General features: G+C 35.2%; 1 non-coding gene across 1 annotated transcript; it reads left to right on the forward strand.

Annotated features, from left to right (window-relative positions):
• Nucleotides 1-10,194: 10,194 nt before the first annotated feature.
• Nucleotides 10,195-10,303, forward strand: LOC128289596 (small nucleolar RNA R71). The gene has a single exon (XR_008279241.1). It is a non-coding gene; the product is annotated as a small nucleolar RNA R71 (small nucleolar RNA).
• The last annotated feature ends 221 nt before the right edge of the window (nt 10,304-10,524 follow it).

A 10,524-nucleotide genomic window follows, 5' to 3' on the forward strand; every position in this document is an offset into this window, starting at 1 on the left:
CCGCCTGAATGCAAAAGTACCATATGGACATGTGAAAGGAAACAATAAAAAGCCTTACCAGCTAATCTGTTTAACATTTGATCAATGGATGGCAAAGGGAAATGATCCTTCCTAGTTGCTTTGTAACCCCCTAAATCTAGCCTAGATGTGATGGCTGAATCTCGAAAAACACATTGGCCATATTGATGGTGCAGATAATCATTTAGCTATTTTCTCTTAAAAATCAGTGTTGCTAAAAATGTCATTGTAACTTATTTGAGAAAACCAATTTTTTGATATTTTTTAGAAAATGTCGTACTTCAATTAAAACATCGCAGTGGATAATTTGTATGTCTAAAAGTCATTTGTCATTTTTAAAATGTAGAATTAAAATATATCTCATAAAATATCAATTTTGTGAGCAGATAGTGAGATAGTGTTGAGTTTCAACATCAAAGTATTGAATTTTGAAAACACCCTTGTTTGGCCTTATTTAACTTAGTTACAAAAAATCCATCTTAAATTGTTATTTTCACAGTATTTTAAATAATGATTTTAAATCCTAAATTATGCAGAAAAATACAAAACCAAAATAATCCAAAGTCCAAAAGAAAATCCCAAGCAAAAATTGTAAAGTCCATGAAAGTCCCAAAATAAAGTATAAGCTGTAACGCTCAGGTTTGTGCAAGTGTACACAATAATTATTAAGTAATAAGTAAGTATTGAGTTATCATCTCCACAAGGATTGTATTTATGCTAAGTCAATTAATTTGTAAAATTATATTAACAATTTTATAAATAAAAACAATATAATTGAGAAGTGATGATTAAAATATATTAAACTAAATGCAATGGTCCCTGAAGTGGTTTATCCTAACATGCAACTATATGAATGAAATAGATTTTAGCAGAATTAACACAATAAGCAACAATTATAACATAAATAAGCTAGGACAATTACTTTAATTAAACACAAATTATTATCAACATGCTTATTAATATTCGGAAAAACATTCCATGGCAACTTGATCTTTCATGAGTTTGGAAACCATATTAGGTCCTTTCGGAATCCTTTACTTAGTAAATACGCATTTTATTGATCCTTATTTACTAAAGGTTTCTTAGTATTCATGCGAAGTAACAGTGACGTGTTAGGTTTGAAACAGTTTAATCACACAAATCTAAAAACTATGCAGATAATAGAGCCTGGTTAGGATTGTTATGTAACCTACAATTTAATCGGGTTAGGATCTAAATTGAACATGCACATTTGAATTATGTGTCCATTAGACGTCGTCTGGTTAGGATCGCTTAGCTAATTCAGGTGCATTTCAATCATGTATGAATGAAATATAGACTTGATTTTAATTGAAAATATGATCGATTGAGGCACAAACATTATAAGCATGAATCAAATAAATATTATTCAATCAAAATAATCATCCTAGCTTAAATAAAATTAAGCGATCATTGTTGTAAAAAAGAACAGTAAACTCATAGAAAACATTCTTGAATTAAAATAAAGAAAAGAAAGATTAAACCCAAATCAAAGTGGCTGTCACCCAAGACTCTGACTGACAAGGTCTCCTTCATTCCTTCACTTCGCTCCTTTGCTGATGGTTCTCTGAGGTGGCCGACTAAGGGCTCTTTAAGAGGTTAAATTGCTAAAAATATTTATGCAAAGATGATGATAGGCGTGAGGTCTAAGTGAGTTGAGAGAGGAGAGAATGATGAATGAGTAAGGGATGATTGAGGAGTGAGGGATGATTAGAAAAGTGAGAAATGGGGTCTTATTTATAGGTAAGGCAAGGGAGCTAGTTCGCTAAAAATAGGAGTGTCCATCTTTTGCAAATTCATCCAAGGATGGCCGGCCATGATTTGTGGAAATGTGGCTGATTTTTGCTTGATTTAAGTGCCACAACATCATCAGGATCAGGACTCGGTTAATTGCAAATCTCCGAGTAAATCTCTGATTTCTTCAACTTTTCAACGACCTTGTGCAATTAAACCAAAATTTGATTTATGAACATCCACATGCAGCCAAATTTTGGGTTGACTTGGTCCTCCATTTGGATAGTTTTGTAATCAACATAAAACTCTCAGACCTGTCCAGCAATAGTAGATAGTTTAGAGGACCAAAGAATGTAATTTAACCACTTTCATTAATCAATTTACTTAATTAATTAAAACCCAATTTATTAATGAAACATATTAAAATAAATTATTAAATATAACTTTATATTTTATTATTTAATTTAATCATGCATAGCCCACTTTATAGCTTGAAAATATAATAAACTAAAATTAATATAAAAGAAGTCATTTTTGCATGAAAACTAAATAATAAAGCATAAAAATCACATTTTAATAATTTCTATGTCCCAATTTCATATTTTCATATATTTCATTAATTTACTAAGAAATCACTTGGTTTTAAGAACAAATTTAAGTAAAAGATGACGAATTATATAGGAAAATTCCTATATTCAAATATAGGAATTATAGATGTTCCAGTTTGGGAGTATTTGTGAAGAAGTTGATAAAATGTTACGTATGATTTGTAATAAATAATTATGATTTGGTTGATGATGTAATGTAATTGTGTAAGCTCAATTTATATAAATGAGCTAATGGTCATTATTTAAAATTGAAAGTATGGTTTATATGTTCACTGATAAATAAGCCTAATGAAGTTACTAAATTTGGCTTATACAAGTTGAAATATATACATGATCTTGTGAAGATTTATTTGCTTATGGATTACTAAGCTTTCAAAGCTTATTCTGTGTGTTTTTCATATGTTTATAGATTATCAGAGATCTGCTCGGGTTGGAAGTCGATGGAGACGTCATCACACTATCCGGTTATCATTTTGGTAAATAATGTTTTGAGATTTGGTTACGTGGCATGTATAGGCTAGAAATATGTGAATATGTTTGGTGATGTAAATATTTAGCCATGTGATTTGGTTTGGTTTTGGTTGTGCATATGACTGTGTTTTGGTATGAATTATATGATTCAAATTATGCCTATGTGTTATGTTCTTGAATGGCCAAATGAATTGGTCAAATTGGTAAGTTTTTGGTGTGTGCTTATTTGAGAAATTAGTAAAGCTATGATACATATGTTTTGACATGATTTTTGGCTTATGATTTGGCATGATATAATATGGATTATAAGCTTGAATATGGTTGATAATAATATGGCATGAATGATGTAATTTTTGGTATTAAAATTGGCTAAAATTATAGTCCAAATGTGCTTGGTTTGATGCTTGTAGGTTTGACCCAAATTTGATGGCAATTTGGCTTTTCATATGGCCTATTTTTGACCACACGGGCAGAGACATGGGCATGTGTTTCAGCTTTGTGTGACACACGGCCATGTTATACGGCCGTGTGTCCCCTGGGGTAGTCCTACAATTTTAAGTCAATCTCAAACACAGCCAAGGCACACGGGCGTGTGGCTAGCCATGTGATCCAAGTCAGTTTCGACCACGGCCAAGGCACATGGGCATGTCTTGTGTCCGTGTTAAGCCAGTATGTATGCCCTGATTTGACATGGTCTAGACACATGAACGTGTCTAATGCTGTGTGAGGCACATGGCCTGTGCACATGAGCATGTAACCTTTGTAACTTTGAAAATAGTTTAAGTTTCGAAAATTTTTGTATGAGCTCGGTTTAGTCCCTACCCCTTTTCTAAAGAATGATAAGGTCTCGTTGGCCTATATAAGGGACTGTATAATGAATTTTGACTATGTTTGTGGATGTTAATATTGAATTGTTTGCAAATTATTCCGATTTTTCTGGTAATGCCTTTAACCCTAATCCGGCTACAGATATGGGTTAGGGGTGTTACATACTGACTTGTAAAATTGAGGTGCAAGGGACACACGGCTGGACTACACGCCCATGGGGAAAATCGTGTGTCACACACGGCCTAGACACACACTCGTGTGTTTGCCCGTGTAGACAAAATAAGGCTATTTACCAAGCCCCTTTGCCACCCTTACTTGAACCAACCTACACAATATCAACCAAAACCAATCCAAGCATAACATATATAACCAAATCAACGACAACCATGAGAAATTTGCATCAATGCATTTAATAGTAATCAATATTAGCCAACATTAATGGCCTATACAAAATGAATATCACATCCATCATATGAGCCAACACTTGTGGCTAAACTAACGAGACACTAAACAAAGATTCAAGTCCCTATACATGCCACAATCAAAACATCTAAACTAGCTATACCAAAAGCTTCAGGCAATAGTGTGATCGATGCCTTCGACATCCCTGGATCCTCGATATTAGCTTGGCGACACTATAAGAAGATGGAAAAGTGAAGGAGTAAGCATAAAGCTTAGTAAGTTGCATATAAATAAGTAACAACATCAACCATGCATATTATAATTCAACTCAACATTCTTGAGTGAACAAAGGTTAATATCACTACATACTTATATATCACGAGTTTAGGCCAACAGTTACAATATCATCCTAAAATCATTTTCATAGCTAGAACTTACTCAAGTGATTCTTACCATCAAGGCACTATAAGAAGATGGAAAAGAGAAGGAGTAAGCATAAAGCTTAGTAAGTTGCATATAAATAAGTAACAACATCAACCATGCATATTATAATTCAACTCAACATTCTTGAGTGAACAAAGGTTAATATCACTACATACTTATATATCACGAGTTTAGGCCAACAATTACAATATCATCCCAAAATCATTTTCATAGCTAGAACTTACTCATGTGATTCTTACCATCAAGGCAACATAACTAGACTCATATCTCATGAGTTTCGATAGCAGCTATGTACGGCAGCAACGTTGATGCTCTGGCAATCTCTTTTCGCCAGTTATAGGAGATTTTGGCAAAAGGGGAGGAGAACTAGGGTTTCTTTCGGGGTTTGAGGTTGACGGAACAAGAGAGAAATTTAAGGATTTTTGGGGTTTAAGTAAATAGCTTTGAGGGATATGAAAAATAATAGAATGAAGAAGGGTTTATATAAGAAAAATTAGGGCAACATGTAGCAAAAACTTAGCTACATTAGGGTTACTTGGGCGGCAAGCAATGGAAGTGGCAGTAATAAGTGTGGAGTTTTCCCTCTTTTTGTTGTCTTGGGCCTCAAATTCAAATTGTATCTTACTAAAAAAAACTGATTAGTACTTGGGCCAAATTTGACCCCCATTATTAGCATAAAATTTTAAAATTTAAACAAAACAAATGAAACTAAGAAAAAATTTAAATCTTAATTAGAAAATTTCTTCTCAATAAATTACATTAAATTAATTCCCAAGAAAGATTGGAGGGGTCACAGTAGTCCTGCTTAAGTTCCAATCTCCTTAGACAGAATTAATTAAATGTACTAAATTTAGAAAATAAATCCTAGTTCTTTATTTATTTACAAAATAAGTTTATGAAAAATCAAGGGTCTGTTAATTTGAACAAGGATTCATCTCGCTCAACGTCACCATCTTAATAATGTTTGAGGCATTGACCATTGACTTTAAACGTACCTCCGTAATTGTCGTATAATTGAACAACTCCATAAGGATAAACTAAATAGATGGTATAAGGTCCTTTCCATCGGGATTTCAGCTTCCCAGGAATAACTTCAGCCTTGAATTAAACAACAAAACCTTGTGACCTTCTTTAAACTCGCGAGGTCGTATATGACTATCATGCCATCTTTTTGATCTTTCTTTATACAACTTGGCATTCTCATATGAAAACAACCTCAACTCTTCTAACTCATCCAACTATAACATCCTTCTCTCACCGGATTGCATAAGATCAAAGCTCAACTTCTTCAAAGCCCAGTGAGCTCTATTCTCCAACTTTAATGCAAATGACATGCCTTCCCAAAAACCAACCGATAAGGAGTCATTCCTAACGGTCTCTTAAATGTTGTTCGATAGGCCTATAATGCATCATCGAGCCTTCGAGACCAGTCTTTTCTATTGGGGCACACTACCTTTTCAAGGGTACCTTTGATTTCATGGTTCACTCTTTCAACTTGCCCATTGGACTGGGGATGATAAGTAGTAGCAATCTTGTGCTTCACATCATATTTTTCAAGCAACCACTTAAGCCACTTGTTCACAAAATGAGAACCTTCATCACTAATAATAGCTCTTGGTGTCCCAAATCGTGTAAACACATGCTTATGTAGGAATCGCATGACTACCTTAGCATCATTTGTAGGGTATGTTTTAGCTTTAACCTACTTGGATACATAGTCCACAGCAACTAAGATGTATTTGTTCCCATACAAAGAAGGAAATGGGCATAAAAAGTCAATGCCCCATACGTCGAATAATTCAATCTCCAAAATATTTGTTAAGGGCATTTCATTCCTCCTTGATATGTTTCCGCTCCTTTGGCATCTATCACAGTTCTTCACATAAGCATAAGCATCTTTAAATAGTGTAGGCCAAAAGAAACCTGCTTGCAAAACCTTAGCTGCAGTACATGCACCACCAAAGTGTCCCCCACTTGGAGATGAATGGCAATGATATAAGATCTCAGCAACCTCACTTTCAGCTACACACTTTCGGATTATATTATCTGCACACTATTTAAATAAGAATGGGTCTTCCCAGAAATAATACCCACTATCATGAAGGAATTTCTTCCTTTGTTGGTATGTCATTTCTTGAGGTATTATTCCACAAGCAAGATAATTGGCAAAATCAGCAAACCAAGGTGTTTCATGAATTCGACTAACCTCAAATAAATGTTCATCTGGGAAATTCTCATTGATAGGCACATGTGATCGAGTTTCTTCATCTTGCTCCAACCTCGACAGATGATCTGCTACTTGATTTTCAACACCTTTTCTGCCTTAGATCTCAAGGTCAAATTCTTGGAGTAAAAGTATACAACGAATTAGCCTTAGTTTTGCATCTTTCTTCGTGAGCAAGTATCTAATGGCCACATGGTCAGTAAATATTGTAACTTTGGTACCTATAAGATATGAGCAGAATTTGTCAAAAGAAAAGACTATAGAAAATAGTTCCTTTTTATTTACCGTATAATTGAGTTGGGATCCCGTCAAGGTTCTACTTGCATAATAAATGGGTTTGACCCATCACAGCTCCAACAGCACAATCACTTGCATCACAGATGAACTCAAAAGGTGTCCTCTAATTCGGTGTAATGATTATTGAGGCTGAGATTAACTGTTTTTCAGCTATTCAAAAGCTTCTAAACATGCTTTGTTAAAATCAAAGACTGCATCTTTCTCTGACAACAAACACAATGGTTTAGAAATTTTTGAAAAATATTCGATAAACCTTTGGTAAAAACCAGCATGGCCTAAGAAACTTCTGACTCCTTTCACATTCATTGGGGCCAGTAATCTTTCAATTACGTCCACCTTTGCTTTATCGACTTCAATTCCTTTCTTTGAAATTCTATGCCCTAAGACAATCCCTTCATTAACCATAAAATGGCATTTCTCCCAATTAATGACAAGATTCATCTCTTCGCATCTCTTCAGTACCTTAGCCAAATTACTCAAAAAATTATCATAAGTGTTACCAAAAACAGAAAAATAATCCATGAAAACCTCAACAAAATTTTCAACCATATCAGCGAATATTGCCATCATGTATAGTTGAAAGGTTGTAGGTGTATTGCATAAACCAAAAGGCATTCACCTAAAAGCAAACGTACCGTACAGACAAGTAAAGGTTGTTTTATGTTGGTCTTCTAGGGCTACAACTATTTCGTTATATCCTGAGTAACCATATAAAAAAATAGAATTCATTACCTGCCAATTGATCTAACATCTAATCCATAAAAGGCAACAGAAAATGGTCCTTCCGAGTGGCTTTATTTAGCTTTCTGTAGTCAACACAAATTCTCCAACAAGTAACAGTTCTTGTTGGGATCAACTCGTGACACTCATTCTCAACAATCATAATTCCACCTCTCTTCGGTACACATTGCACCGGACTTACCTACGAACTATCTGAAATAGGATAGATGATTCCTGCATCTAACCATTTGATCACTTTCTTTCTCACAACTTCCTTCATAATAGGATTGAGCCTCCTTTGCCCATCAATTCGAGCTTTTTCACCTTCCTCTAGAATAATTTTGTGCATGCAAAATGAAGGGCTTATACCTCGAATATTAGCTATGGTCCAACCAATTACTTTCTTAAATTTCTTTAGAACAGAAATTAGTTTCTCCTCTTGATATTTTGTCAGTTTTACTGAAATAATCACAGGAAAAGTGGAATAGTCACCTAAATAAATGTATTTCAAATGGGAAGGAAGTACCTTTAGTTCTAGTGTAGGTGGTTCTTTGATTGACAATTTGGGTTGCACAAATTCTCTAACTTCCAACTCCAATGGTTCAAACCATGTGGATTGAATAAAATTTCTCGAATTGGCTTCCACCAGAACCATGTTTTCTTCACTTTCTTCATCCTCTAAAGGGTCAAACCCTAAGGCTTTCTCTAATGGATTTTCTTCAAAATTGCTTTCCATAGAAATCAAGGTTTCTAACTCTTCCATAACTGAACACTCTTCTGTCGGATCGGGAAATTTCATCGTTTTAAGAATGTTAAAAGTTACCTGATATCTTGAACTCTCATGGTCATTTCGCCTTTCTGCACATCAATTAACGTTCTTTCCATGGCTAGGAAAGGTCTCCCAAGGATAATTGCACTTCCTTATCTGTTTCAAAATCTAGAATAATGAAATCAGCAGGAAAAATAAATTATTGACTTTTACCAAAACATCCTCGATCTTTCCTTCAAGGTATGCTAAAGATCAATCCGCTAGCTGGAGTGTCATAGTTGTAGGTCTTACTTCTCCTATCCCTAGCATCTTGAAAATAGACTTAGGCATCAAGTTGATACTTGATCCTAAGTCACACAAAGCTTTACCACAATAAGGTTCACCAATGTTACAGGATATCATAAAGCTTCCTAGATTCTTTAATTTCGATGGCAGCTTGTTCTGCAGGAACGCACCGCACTCCTTTGTCAAGGTGACAGTCTCATACTCACTCAGTCGTTTCTTCTTGGATAGTACATCCTTCATAAACTTCACATAATTTGGAATTTGCTCTAAAGCCTCCACCAATGGAATATTGATGTGTAATTGCTCCAAAACATCCAAAAACTTCTTAAATTGCACCTCCTATTTCTGCTTATGTTGCTGCAATCTTTACGGATATGGAGGTGATGGAACTTTCAGTTGAACCGAACAACTCTTCTGAGTAGGTAAATCTACATCCCAAGAAGATGTTAAAGTATCTGAATTCACTAAGTTAGGATTTACCTTGTCAGTCTTTACAGATTCTGATTCCTTTGGTGTAGGAATTTCAACAGTTGGTTGACTTTCCTCCTTTTCAACAGGCTTATCTTCGACATCAATCAACCGGGGTTCCAGAATTTTACCAGTTCGCAATGCCACTGCCTTGATATGTTCTTTACCCAAATTTCTTGGATTTTCAGTATTGCTCGGTAATGTTCCTTGTGGTCTATTACGAAGCTTTGTAGCTAACTGACCCATTTGGTTTTCCAAATTTTTCAATGTTGCTACTTGGCTCTGGATCAAAGCGTCATTCTTTGCCATGTATGCTTTCAACAAGTTCTCCAAACTATTTGATGATTCAGCTTGGGCTGGTTTTGGAGTTTGCTGATTAAACCCTTGAGATTAGTTAAGTCTATGTTGCATAAAGTTGTTTGGTCCATTTCCTTGGTTGCTCCAAGAAAAGTTGGGATGATTACGCCATGAAGGATTATAGAAGTTGGACTGGGGTCCTTATCCACTCCTATTTTGATGTTGGTTCCCCACATAGTACACTGACTCAGGATTCAATGGGCAATTCTTAAACCCACAGTACACACAGGAAACTACTTCAAACAGACTTAGTGGCTGAACTGGAAAATTATTAGTACTATTAGCGGTAAACTACTTTAACATAGAGAAAATAGATAATACCTGAGCTGAGAACGAAGTGAGAGCATCAACTTCATGAACTCAAGCTACACGTCTTCCTAAAGCTGTTTGATTTGTTAGCCATTTATAGTTATTGCTTGCAATCCTCTCGATGATCTCATAAGCCTCATTATAAGACTTAGAAAAAATTGCACCATTCGCAGAAGCATCTATCATCAATCTTGTATGTGCATTGAGACTATTATAGAATGTCTCCAACTGGATGCAATGAAAAGTCCCATGATGAAGACACTTACGAAGCAACTCCTTGAATCGCTCCCAAGCCTCATGCAAAGACACATCATCCAGTTGTTGGAAAGTTGTGATCTCATTCCTCAACTTAGCGTTCTTGCTAGGCAGGAAATGCTTAACTAAAAATCTCTCTGCTAATTCTTGCCATGTAGATATGGAACTTGGTGGCAATGAATTGAGCTATATTCATGCTCGATCTCGCAACGAGAACGAAAACAAATTCAACCTCAATGCGTCTTCAGTCACACCGGCTATCTTGAATGAATCACTCACCTCCATAAACAATTGAATGTGGATATGTGGATCTTTTG

The sequence above is a fragment of the Gossypium arboreum genome, chromosome 2 (assembly GCF_025698485.1).
Source record: "Gossypium arboreum isolate Shixiya-1 chromosome 2, ASM2569848v2, whole genome shotgun sequence".
In the NCBI taxonomy this organism is placed as follows: Eukaryota; Viridiplantae; Streptophyta; class Magnoliopsida; order Malvales; family Malvaceae; genus Gossypium; species Gossypium arboreum.